Source organism: Maniola hyperantus, chromosome 16 (assembly GCF_902806685.2).
Source record: "Maniola hyperantus chromosome 16, iAphHyp1.2, whole genome shotgun sequence".
Taxonomy (NCBI): Eukaryota; Metazoa; Arthropoda; class Insecta; order Lepidoptera; family Nymphalidae; genus Maniola; species Maniola hyperantus.
In genome coordinates this window covers 3,799,801-3,813,997 of record NC_048551.1, presented here as the reverse complement: position 1 = coordinate 3,813,997, position 14,197 = coordinate 3,799,801, and the positions used below count along the sequence as shown (strand labels likewise).

Genomic DNA, 14,197 nt, shown 5'->3' with positions numbered 1-14,197 from the left:
GCAACAGAAGAAAAGAAAAATATAAGTACTTAATTATGGCTATCATTTAGTGTTAGACAATGGGTTAGCGAATCACATAGCTGAAGGTAGAGGAGACCTCTAGAGAGAAAAATTGCTGACCAATATAATTGGAGAGACTAAATCGGCGTGACCAGGTCCTAAAAATGATGGAAGAAAATCATGCTGTAAAAGGCAAGATGTGGCGCTGAAAAGGCATGACCAAGAGCTTGTTGTAGAGACGATATTATAGTGACGCCTATACTTAATAGGGCTTATGTTTTCTCGTGAAGTGAGCATAAACAAAAAAACAGATGATCACTTTTGTATCAGTAGTCAGTACCCTTATTACAAATGCGAAAGTGTGTTTGTTTCTTGGTTTGTTGGATTGTTGGTCTGTCCTTCAATCACGTCGCAACGGTGCAACGGATTGACGTGATTTTTTTGCATAGGTACCTAAAGATAAGACCTGGAGAGTGACATATGCTACTTTTATCCCGGAAAATCAAAGAGTTCCCACGGGATTTTTAAAAACCTAATTCCACGCGGACGCAGTCGCGGGCATCAGCTAGTACTTAATAAGTAACTGTAGAGATTTAGAGATAATTGTAATTAAATAATTTCCTTCTTCGATGGCCAGCATCACAAATTGAAGCAATTGTAACTAGAAACAATAGCTAGTATTTTCACACAGCGACGTCATCAGCTTGTTAGGGATGCCAAATGGTTTTCCTTCCCAACAAATCTCTTGTGGTTTATGATAGTACTAAATGATGGCCGTGAATTCGTCCGCTGAAAATTAGATTTTTAAAAATCCCGCGGGACTCTTTGATTTTTCGGCATAAAATGACAATTTCCGGGAAGCAAGCTCTGTACCAAATCCATACTATTAATATTATAAATGCGAAAGTGTGTCTGTCTGTCTGTCTGTTAGCTTTTCACGGCTCAACCGTTCAACCACTCAAATTTTGGTACAGAGGTAGCTTGCAACCCGGGGAAGGACGGGTTGCAAGCTACTTTTTATCCCGGAAAATTTAAGAGTTCCCAGAGGATTTCTAAAAACCTAAATCCACACTAACGAAGTCGCGGGCATTGGCTAGTTTTATACAAATATAATATAGATAAACGAATGGGCCTTTAAGAATTCCGTAGCATTCACAACTTTGATTTTCCGGGTTAAAAAGTAGTAGCCTACGTCCACCCCCGGGATGTAAGCTAACTCTGTACCTAAATTCATCAAAATCGGTTAAACTGTTGGTAATGTATGTAGGTACTATGAACCCGTTATTTTCATTATAATCTAAATAGTAAGTACCAGCTACCTATTATGTAATAATATTATGTCTGTAAACTACGAAATAAGCCTAAAATCATAAGAATCTATCCATTATTTTTTTAATGTACTAGTACCTACATTTTGAATTAATTTTATCTTTTGCAGCAAGAATGATTTCAGTTACCTAATACTATGTACTAAAGGTTTTCGTAGTCAAATAATGTACAAATTCGTTTTAAGATTGGTTGGTTTAATTATTGTCAACCCTAATTCTGGCATTATCTTTTTATCTCACGCATTGTGGATGAAAAAATGTGGAAATAACCACTCGGCAGTTCCAATTTATGGCTCGTTTGGAACGCGACTTGACTAGGTATCGTGCCAATTTCATAGTATTTTTCCACCATTTATTATATGATGATGCCCGCGACTTCGTCCACGTGGATTTAAGTTTTTTTAAATCCCGTGGGAACTCTTTGATTTCCCGGGATAAAAAGTCGCCTATGTCCTTCCCCGGGATATAACCTAACTCTGTACCAAATTTCATCAAAATCGGGTGAACGGTTGGGCCGTGAAAAGCTAGCAGACAGACAGACAGACACACTTTCGCATTTATAATATTAGTATGGATAATAGCGAATAACATGATAATTTTAAATCATCGCTATTTCGATTTTCGACCCAGTTGCACTTGCATGGGTCGTGGACGTCACGACGGGACGGGGCGGGACCCATAAAACTTGGTCGAAATATCATTTAAATAAGAAAATTGTTACACCACGAACACGATATAAATATGTCCAACCACGACTTTACATTTAAAGTACCTAGGTACTTCTCATGGACCTATGTCATTCACATATTAGCTCAGAATAAGTACATAATAGTGATTATTAGTGAATCTTAAAAAATCTTAAATCTTTGGCTATGCGACTAACTATGGTGATGTGACAATAATTCATTAAGATATTTTGCAATGACATGTGGAATTGTGTCTAATTGTTCATTTAATTATTTTACTAGACATAACAAATAAAAGATAAGATAAATGATGATATCTTTTATTTGTTACGACTTGTTTATCTTTCAGTAAAATAAAAACGTCAGCGACACAGATTACAATCTGATGATGACATATAAATAGGAAGTACTTATCTATCTACATCTGAAGATGGCTTAAAATCATTATAACTGTTTTATTTTTTTACTAGACTATTTTAAAATCGTCTCAATATCACACATAGATTTAATTTATTTAATCTTACAAAGCTTAAGTTGAGTTTGAGGTAACAAAGCACTAAAACCATTCGGCGGAAAGTAAATGGGTATAATGGGGACCAGGAAGACCCTCACCATCGAACACTGCGACCTTCCTCCGCCATCCTTTACATAATTTTATTCATTGTAAATTAGATTCTATAAAATAAAGACTATGGTTTATTTCAGGTTGAAGGTGTTTCCACGCGCTAGATTGACGGCTCAGTATCCTTTACACGACTTTATTTAGGTACTGTAAATTAGATCCTAAAAAAGGTGATTAAGGTTTATTTCAGATTGAAGGTGGTGTTTCCACGTGCTTGGTCGCTCGACATCGACGTGCATGTCCTCAAGCAATGACGTCAAAGGTAGCCTTGCGCGGGCGCAAGGGCACCGCACCAAAACTGCTTAAGTTAGACAATTACTTAATAAGCTGTTACAAATTGTTACCTACCGAAACTAGGAACTTATTTATTTTTTGTGAGTTGTCAAGCTGTTTCAATTTTGATCTGGGTAGGTACCTACCGTCTAGATTCCTGATTCTTTTTTTTACGATATTAGGTATGTACTTACAAAACTTAGCTAATTTAACAAATAACTACCTTCAAGAATAAGAATAGAATAGATTTATTGCGTGATTAGCTTATAAGTACCCGCATCTTCGTTCACGTGGAGTTAACAAATTAGGGGTTGAATTTTCAAAAATCCTTTCTTAGTGGATGTCTACATCCCTCAACCCGATACGTCCAGTAGTTTGAGCTGGACGTTGATAGATCAGTCAGTCAGTCAGTCAGTCAGCTTTTTCTTTTATATACATTTTGAAGATAGTGATAGTGATAGGCAATAGTAGGTATAGTGAAAAAGAAAAGAAAAAAAAGTGGTCAAAGCCGCTTGGCCAGCGTGATGAACTGTGGCATTTCGAGAGGAAATCTGTGCTCAGTAGTCGATAGCCATGGGTTGTGACGATGATGGGTATGATGCCCGCATGATAATGTACCAAGAGTATTAGCTGCATTACCGCGCTGAAAAGTCAGGTTGATTCTGTGCGCATAAAATGAGCAAGTCTTTCTGTGTTCAAATGCTCTGATTCTCAGCGTCATTTTATTCTCAATTTGTTTTTAATTTTCCACAAACATTTTCACGGCTCAACCGCTAAACCGAACCTGACGAAAGCATAGAGATAGGCGACAGGTCTAAATGGCAATCGGGGACGGAACGCCTCGCACACCCGCACAGCCACCGCGTTAACCCGGTGCGGGCGGGCGCGGGTGATGTGCGGATGTGCGGGGCGTCCCCCCAACCTCCTATCCCGAAGAACTAATTCTAGAACGGACATCAAAGAATTCCCACCGATTTTTTCGAAAGGCCACGCCGATGAAGTCGCGGGCAGTAAAGAATAAATAGAACTATGTATTTCACCGCTCTGTCTAATTAATATAAAGTATATTATGCTTGATGATAATATTCTCAAAGACTTTTAATATTATACCTACTACCTACTGTACAAAAATATGTTTTAATATTTATTACATCATATTTAGGTAGGTACCTACTTATTATAAGAGACGTTTTAACAGCGGATTTAATTAAAAACGCAAGGACGTCCGCGTGAAAAGCCCCGTTAACCATTTGTAGAGTATCTACACATTCACTTCTTTGAATAAAATACGTAGTAGGTATCTACATATTTTATCTATATAAAATTTTAAAAATTAACCTACACAAGTATCTTTGTTTGTTTATTTGTTCCTTGGCGTTCCAATCCGTCTGCGAGGAAACTTTGTACAAGTTGTTAGGAGTTGCGAGAAAATTTCTCACATAACGTACAACGTGGTACATTTACGTGTAGGAAACTAAAAAATCAATGGTAATTGGTAACACAACTTTGATACTCAAGTCCTTTAGAGAAAGTAAAATCAACATAAGTTGTCAGTGGTAAAATAACTGAACTGACTCTACCTACGTCGGTTTATCTATAACCAGTAGGCCACGGACCACGGTTTACTTACTGCCATATACCGAAATTTTGGATACTTATGTATTTTTATTCAGTAGGCACTAGGCACTCAAGTGAACCGTAGACGTAGCCTTTTCGTCAAAGGCGCTCTATGCGCGATAGCCTTTGGATAGGCGCAGGTTCGAATTACCCTAGGTACTTAAAATTATTTAGAAATTTCTTTGAAGTGTAGTTAAAAACACTACCTATCATAAAAATTATAAATAGATTTATCTAAACTATACTAATATTATGTATTTATATACTTAACAAAATATATTAATAACTCATTGCAATTATGTACATGAATGTATAAGATAAATGGTTAGAGTTGCTATTTATTTCTTGAAATTGCTACTAAACTCTTTAGATTTTGCTTAAGAATTAATTCTAAACCATTGACATTTTATTTGTAAACAGAGGCACGTCAAAATGATAGACAAAATACTACAGACGTAACAGATAATATATAGCAGCTAATCCAAAGGTCTTACATGGTGAATTGATTTTATTATATTTTAGAAGTAAAGTAATTGTAGATTTAAATAGAGTATAATGTGGAATTTTGAAGTGTATAAATTTAAAACTAAAGTTTAATCTCTATTGTCGACTCTATTGAATTTGAGTTTTATATGGTATCATTATACTTATGGAAAGGGTAGCCAAAGGGCTATAAATGGCTCTGCTTTGACGGTAGACATCATTAATTTTCCTATTTTTAAGAAGAAGCTGTGACATACCTACAGGTACGAATATTGTTGATTTTATATTTCTATTGTTGTACTATGTATGTTGATTTATGTATTGTTCAAATGTGTAATTGGTATTTCAAAATAGACACCACCGAGTTTTTTCTTGCCAGTTCTTTCTCTCGCTAGATAATATGCTTTTTACGAACTGGCGGTAGATTTTTCTTAAAGGAAATAATAAATTATTTAAAGATAAAGCAATAAGTAATGGTAAAGATAAACTTTGATTTGGAGGGAGTTTTTCCCTGAATAAAACAGTTTATTTCTTTATACAATCTTTTATTTTGTCTCCTACCTACAACCACGCCCTAGCTTATTGATAACGAACTAAGGTTTAGACTCTCAGTAGGTTGATTCCTGACTCTATTGTCTCTATACTTCTGAGGTTAATCTAGCATCAGAAGTGGGATACGATATGGCTGAATTGTGCCTTTTCTAATACAGTTGTACAAGTTTCAGAAATACCGGCGAATTCGGATGGCTTTGTGAAAAGCCATCAAAGATGTTCCAACAGGCGTTGTGATGACTGACGTCCACGAGAGGTACCACAATGGACATTGGATACCCTAAATCTGGAAATCTTAATATGAAAATATGGTATGAAAAAAAAAAGTGAAAGTGAATTAAAACTTTTTTGCAAGACAATTTTTCAGGCAGGTAGGCCTTAGAAAGTTTTATTGCGTAATCATGGACCTATTAATACTCTGTGTAATGTAGTAACACAGTTTCATAGTACCTGTCGTCATTTTATTTATTTTAAAACTAATTGTATTATAGAAATAAAGATGTGGGTACTAAATAAATAAAATTTTTGCGGGTAATTTTGTGTTCAGTATAGATGTTCTGTTTCAATGACTCAGATTAATGTTTGAAGGTGTTTAATCGCATGATGTCCCAGCTAGTACAACAAATCGATATTACGTAAATTAATGTTAAAAATTTGCAGGTAGTTAGTTGGTAGGAAATTTTTATTAAATGATCATACGATAAAATGTGGTTAAATGTCAGACTGACCGAGCGGTGAAAAACTAAAGCAAGTTTGTCAGTAAATATTTACCGATGATTAATTTGTGTTCTATTTTAATTTACGTCTGACGTCTAGCCGTATATTCGTAATTTATATGATAGTGATGTTGACATTGAATCATTGAATATTGTTTTACGAGTGATGAGTCATCTTACTTTTTTTTTTAGTTATGTTCTTGAGGCATTTCCTATGTAAGTACTTCGAGAACGAAGTACTTTTCAGGTTGGCCGAATAGATATATATATAATTTATTTATGTGTTACATAATGACAGAGAGAAAAGAAGGAAAAAAAAGAACCAAAAAAAAAAAGAAAAAAAAAAAAAAATTTTGTAATTTTGTTTCAAATTAAGAACAATACAGAAATACATTATATTGCATCATTCGTTAAATATTGATGATTCATTGATCAGAAACGCGATTAGCGTGGCCATTTTTGTAAATTTGCTATTGACTTTGCATCGGAGTTCTCACTCGCGAAACGTAGAGATGAAAGATTTGTGATACCTACCTACAATAATTAAGAAATTTTGTTGGAGTTTATTTTTGTAGTTTTTATATAAGGATAGGTTAGGCTGCTGATGTCTTATCCTGTTGCTATGCCGCTAAGTCTAGTAGCTACTGATTGTTTGATGTCATTGTTTTTTTATATATACCCACCGTTATGTAATGTGATGTAATGGAGCTGCCAATCCACACTTGGCCAGCGTGGTGGACTATGGTTAAACCTGAAACTTAAATTTAGAATATTGGAATTTAGAGATTATTGACTACCCACTTGTGTTTAATATTTTTTAATGCCGTATTTTGTTGTTTTGTTTGAATAATACTTTTGATTTTTTGACGTTTTTGATGTTTGAAGTGTTTAACTATTTTTGATATTGATTACTTCTTTGACGATCTTTTTAATGTAAATTATTTTTGTGGTATTTTTTGACATTTTAGTTTTTGATACCTACCTTTATGTTTTTATTTACGATCTTTTTGGATTTTTATATTTTATTGTGGAAAAATGTTTTGGTATTTATTTAAAAAGGAAGGTTGTTGGCACATCATTGGATGTGGGAAGCAACAAATGTTTTTGTATAGTCCAAGGACTGATTGCAGATAGACAAAAAGAGATTGAATAGTAAATATTTTTGAAAGTAAATAACGATAATTAGATAAGTTTACTCTTTGATTATTTTTACTTCTTCTAACATAGTAGTTAGTTTTGTTTTGATATATCTTACATATAATTACTTTTTATATACCTACCCTTTGTTTTTGACTTTGGTACTTTAGGAGTAAGAGTCGATGGTATTTTATTATTTTTGCAAAATTATTAACTTGAAATTGAAAAAAAGTTCTTATGATTTAACTTATTTTGAAATATTAATATTTTTGTAACTTTTTCATTTTGATGGTTCTTTTTTATGAAACATATTATTTTAAATTCTGATAATTTACAATTTGTTCAGTTGCAATTTTTCTTTGTTTAATATTCATCTCTATATTTTATTGGAATTTATTTAAAACTTTGATCAAATGTTCGATCAATGGAAAAATTGTATAGTGATATATGGATCAAAACCAATGGTGTTAAGGGACAATTTTATGATGGTTTACGATGTTGCCTTAAAACCAATGGTGTTGAAGGATATTTTGTAGATGATACTTTAAAACGTTGGAACCAACGGTGTTGAAAAGTATTTTTATAATATCGCTTTAATACCAGTGGTGTTAAAAATATTTTTGATATTGGTTTAAAACCAATGGGGTTAAAGGATATCTTGTTTGGAAACATTTATGTGCTGTGGCGAGAAGAATATTTCTCGTATTTTTGAGAGTAAACTGTGTGGTAATTTTGTATGTCACACACATGTTTAAAATGTTTTTTTTAAATTTTGTTGGAAGCCACAGACATGTTGTTTGAAAAAAAAAAAAAAAAAATGTTTTGATGTTGTTAAAAATTTACTTTACGAATTGTTTGTTTTTATTTTGTTGCTTCGAGAACGAAGCAATTGTCAGTTTGGCCGTATAAGATAAATGGTTAGAGTTGCTATTTATTTCTTGAAATTGCTACTAAACTCTTTAGATTTTGCTTAAGAATTAATTCTAAACCATTGACATTTTATTTGTAAACAGAGGCACGTCAAAATGATAGACAAAATACTACAGACGTAACAGATAATATATAGCAGCTAATCCAAAGGTCTTACATGGTGAATTGATTTTATTATATTTTAGAAGTAAAGTAATTGTAGATTTAAATAGAGTATAATGTGGAATTTTGAAGTGTATAAATTTAAAACTAAAGTTTAATCTCTATTGTCGACTCTATTGAATTTGAGTTTTATATGGTATCATTATACTTATGGAAAGGGTAGCCAAAGGGCTATAAATGGCTCTGCTTTGACGGTAGACATCATTAATTTTCCTATTTTTAAGAAGAAGCTGTGACATACCTACAGGTACGAATATTGTTGATTTTATATTTCTATTGTTGTACTATGTATGTTGATTTATGTATTGTTCAAATGTGTAATTGGTATTTCAAAATAGACACCACCGAGTTTTTTCTTGCCAGTTCTTTCTCTCGCTAGATAATATGCTTTTTACGAACTGGCGGTAGATTTTTCTTAAAGGAAATAATAAATTATTTAAAGATAAAGCAATAAGTAATGGTAAAGATAAACTTTGATTTGGAGGGAGTTTTTCCCTGAATAAAACAGTTTATTTCTTTATACAATCTTTTATTTTGTCTCCTACCTACAACCACGCCCTAGCTTATTGATAACGAACTAAGGTTTAGACTCTCAGTAGGTTGATTCCTGACTCTATTGTCTCTATACTTCTGAGGTTAATCTAGCAAATGCGTATAGGTAGATAGAAAAAAATGAAATTAAATAATAAATCTGCGTAAAAATCGCTAGTGTGTACCGACTCTACTACCTGCCGGCCTAGATAGCGCCAGATAAGGTTAAATTAAAGATAACTCGATCTGCGCCGGAATGGGGACACGCCGGGCAAACAATATTTTATTCACGTTGGGATGATAACAGGTGACAGTTTTGATGTAGGACCTACATACAGTTCCGAGTATACACGGATTAAAATAGACCTTCAAAGTCAAACCTACAAAAAATGAGCGAAAATAGGCATTCTTAGCTCTCCGTATACAAGTAAAAGCGGAATAAAGGAGCCACTGTCTGTCTGTCACATCACAACCATGACAGATAGGGTAAATTAAAGATAACTCGATCTGCGCAGGTAACAGTTTTGATGTACCTACCTACATATAGTTCCGAGTATACACGGATTAAAATAGACGAATTCAAACCTACAAAACTTTTTTTTATTATTTAGATACAAGTTAGCCCTTGACTGCAATCTCACCTGGTGGTGATGATGCAGTCTAAGATGATAGCGGGCTAACCTGGAAGGGGTATGGCAGTTTTTATTAAATCCATACCCCTTTGGTTTCTACACGGCATCGTACTGGAACGCTAAATCGATTGGCGGCACGGCTTTGCCGGTAGGGTGGTAACCAGCCACGGCCGAAGCTTCCCACCAGACCAGACCAGAAATTTAGAAATTATAAAATTCCAAACCCCTGCCAGGAATCGAACCCGGGACCTCCCACTATTAAGACCACAGCGCTCACCACTGCGCCAGGGAGGTCGTCAAATGTCGTCAAAATGAGCGAAATAGGCATTTTTTAAATGTTCCGTGCCTATTCAAGTAAAAATCCTACGTAAAAATCGGTAAACTAGTAGGACTCGCACACGAAATATTTCGTACCGACGCGACGTGACTTCCCAAATAATATATCGAATAAGTATTTCGAAATATCCAGACGAAATCGGAAACAGATAAGATCTACTTGTAATCAGTAACAACACCAACATACACTTCAAATTCTAACGGAACTAACTTTGTATATAGATTATCTTCAAAGATATCTTCGAGTGGTGATGGCGAAATAGCTAATTATAAAGTGTTCAAATGTTTCATACTGTTTCCAAATACCACTTTTATTGGTACACCGTTAATTACTCTAATTTGCTATTAGTAGCATGCTAGTGACCAGCTCTGACTTTGCACGGCCGCAAAGTACGCACAGACTAGCTTTTTTCCACGACTTTTTACACACTTTACTAAGTGGGTTTAGGCTGAGGTCCCGGATTCGAGACTCGGAGTCGGCATAGGCCTGAAAAGTAAACGGATTTTTCTGTCATAAAATAGCAACTCAGTAGCAGCCTGGAGTTGGGAAGTAACATCCCCTTGCCCATGAAAGAGTGTCGAAGGCCCGGGCTGACATATCACTGAATGAGGATTTCAGATGCCTATGTTATACTGAATTCCTCCTCCTTTCCCCGCCCTACCTTTAGTCCAGCACTAAAGCGTGAAAAATTCTTTGTCCTGCGCCTGATCTCTTTCCGGCCATATATATGACATCCGCTGCGATTGCGTAGTTCGCTAGTCTCTACAGGCTGAAATTCGGTCAGGAGAACAATGTTTGTTTTGATTTCCATGGATACTATATATATAGTCTAGTCTATGTTCGTCTAGATTCTTCCCTATTGCCTAGAACATAGACACTACGCACTACCGTTTGGTATGTTTAGTTTTGAAATTGTAATCCGGCGTCGATAACTGGGCCAGTGCTCCGAGAGTAACTGTATTTAATTACCATGTATTAATAACTTAGACGGTTGTTGTTGAGTTGGTTTTTTTGTACAACAATTACATACGATTGAAGACGTCTTCTCGTCCAAAATCTTTCAGTGCCCGAAGAGCAAAGTCTTCTAACTTGCCGGGGATGACATACGGATCTAAAACATGGTCACTATCATGGGCCATATAAGAAAGCTCAGATTCTCTCAGCGGACAATGGAGCACTGTTCCGTGGAGCAGATAGAACAGCTATGCTCAAAATTGATCTACGTAATCAAATTAGAAATGAGAAGATCCGTAGAAGACGTTTAGAAAATTATTAACGTTTAAGGGTGTCTGGCGGGGGTTCCCACGACACTAAGATTTTCCACGGCAATTCATGACGTGATTTCTAACACTACTCCGAAGAAAATATAAAAAAATTAGGATTTATACTTGACGTAAGATTTTTTACACCTTTATTACCTACCTGTTATCTCCCAAACCCACCATGATCCAAACAAATGTTCCTCCTAGTGTTGGGGACAATACGCAGAGAAACTTTCAGTTTTTATAAAACAAGGAAGGCCTGGCACGCGCTGACTCTATTATAAGAATATTACCTATCTAAGTTGTAAGTTGACGTGAAAGATGAAACGTGCTAAATAAATAAGCGTAGGTGATGTACGTTACACATGTGCGACATGGCCTTACCAACTGACTAAGGTCTAAGGCAAACCACTAAGTGCAGTAAATAGACTTGACTGTCCACCTCCTGCTGCCTAACACGGCAAAATGTCTCAACTACTATGATACTAGCGGATATCTAGCGTGTGATAACTTCGCTAAAAAAGTTAAAAAATACACCAAAAAAAAAATCGCCTCAGCAGTGTGTGGTAGGACGACAGTAGGTAATACGTCCATGCATTATACATCTCTTCCTTATCCATACTAATATTATAAATGTGAAAGTGTGTCTGTCTGTCTGTCTGCTAGCTTTCACGTCCCAACCATTTCGATGAAATTTGGTACAGAGTTAGCTTACATCCCGGAGAAGGACATGGGCTACTTTTTATCCCGGAAAATTAAATAGTTCCCACGGGATTTTTAAAAACCTAAATCAGCTAGTTTTATATATACAGATTAACACCAACATCCAATATCGGACAAAAACTTGTACAAATAAAGCACTAATTTCGGCCAACACTTTCCCTAACCTTCGTAAAAGTAAATGCAAATAGTACGCATTCTTTAGTATTACACTCGACGATAATCTCGCCTCGTACGTTACGGTTTCTAATTCCTTTAATGCCCATATTGTGTACAAAAACTACGATTTTTATCTGCCGCGTTCTTAAGAAAGTCGATTTCACTTAAAAGTTCATTTGCAGTTGAATTAATTATTATACCACGTTGATACAATACTTGATACAGTAAGTACGCGGCCGAAAGTGATGAACATCGGCTTTTAGAATGACATTTAATTTTTCATTATTTGCATTTTTCAGACCGAGACAGTGCTCTACAATTTTGCTGTCTCCTTCTTAAGACCGATGTTCATCACGTTTGGCCGCGTACTGTACGTATAGTACGCGACAGGTCGAAATGCCAATCAGGGAGGGAATGCCCCGCACACCCGCACAGCCCCCGCGCTAAACCGGTGCGAGTGAGCACGGGTGACGTGCGGGTGTGCGCACTGGGCCAGCATGGTAGACTATGGCCAAAACCCTTCTCACTCTGAGATGAGACCCGTGCTCTGTAGTGAGCTGGCGATGGGTTGATCATGATGATGATGATGAAGTACTTAACAAAGCGGAAAAATGTAACGTTTAAATACCCAACATCACATGAGTGCAAAATAAAATTATCCACACTGGTTATAGGGAGAAAATGATAAGATAACGGAACTCTATTTACTCAGCACTGTACTGTAAATTATGTGTTGCTATTGTCATACAAGTACGAGTAAACATGCCTTGAGGCACGTGGATGATACCTACAATCTAGGGGTGTTACGGATATGCACATCCGCAGTAATTAATGTGGAGCCTTTACGGATGCGGATTCATATTTGGAACAAGTAACGACCTGCAAAGAAATTGGGCGGGACAGACTGGCGCGTGCTTCGCGTGTTTGCTAGTTGCAAATTCAACCCCTAAGGGGGTAAAATAGGAATTTGAAATTGTGTAGTCCACGCGAAGCCGCGAGCATAAGCTAGTAAGGTATAACTGCGGGAGTGTCACGTTGTCTATAGTAGGCGACAGGTCGAAATGGCAATCGGGGTGGAAATCCCCCGCACACCCGCCAAGTCCCCGTATACTTATCCGGTGTGGGAAAGTGCGGATGACGTGCGGGTGTGCGGTGCGTTCCCCCGCCTCATACCCCGATTGGTATCTTGACCTGTCGCGTACTATGCCTGTCGGTTTGTCAGGTTACCTCTACAAGCTCACTGAGCCGATCTTGGTGTTTCATACAGAGATAGCTTGCAGCCTGGAGTATACACATACCTACCTACCTACTCGTAAATAAAATACGTCTAAGTATTGGAAATACCTGTCTCAGAAGACGGAAATCCACAAATTATAGAATAAATTATAATATTATGTATAGACCGGGTTTCCACAAAATTCAAGGAAACTAATAAAATACTGACAGTGAACTGGTACCTACCTCGAAAACCACAAGTGTATTAAATTTGAAATCTAGGTAAAATAGGTCCTCAAATAGTGCTCGAAGAAATCAAGGCCAGATTTTTAATAATCTAGACAATAGGTATTATTATTTTTGTACTTAGATACGAGTCGGTATGTTGCACATAATTATTATAATACTAGCTGATGCCCGCGACTTCGCTCGCGTGAAATTAGGTTTTTTTTTAAATCCCGTGGGAACTCTTTGATTTTCCGGAATAAAAAGTAGCATAATATGTCACTCTCCAGGTCTTTATCTATACACATGCAAATCACGTCAATCCGTTGCACCGTTGCGACGTGATTGAAGGACAAACCAACAAACAAAACTTTCGCATTTATAATGATGATGATGGATGTATGGTAGTTACACCCATTATCATTATCACTTCGATTCATCGCCGCACTGGTCTACAACTGAACCTGGTCTTTTTTCAAAATGAAAAAGGGCATAGGTCCACTACGACGACCAAATGCAGATTGGCAGACTTTACATACCTTTGAAAACATTAAAACTTTCAGGCATGCAAGTTTACTTACGACATTTTCCTTCACCATTAAAGTAGGTG

General features: G+C 36.1%; 1 protein-coding gene across 1 annotated transcript in view; it reads right to left on the bottom strand.

Moving 5' to 3' along the window:
- The window catches only part of IP3K2 (Inositol 1,4,5-triphosphate kinase 2), a 142,618-nt gene that overhangs the window by 117,930 nt on the left and 10,491 nt on the right, over positions 1–14,197 (bottom strand). The gene's annotated exons all lie outside the window — the stretch shown is intronic.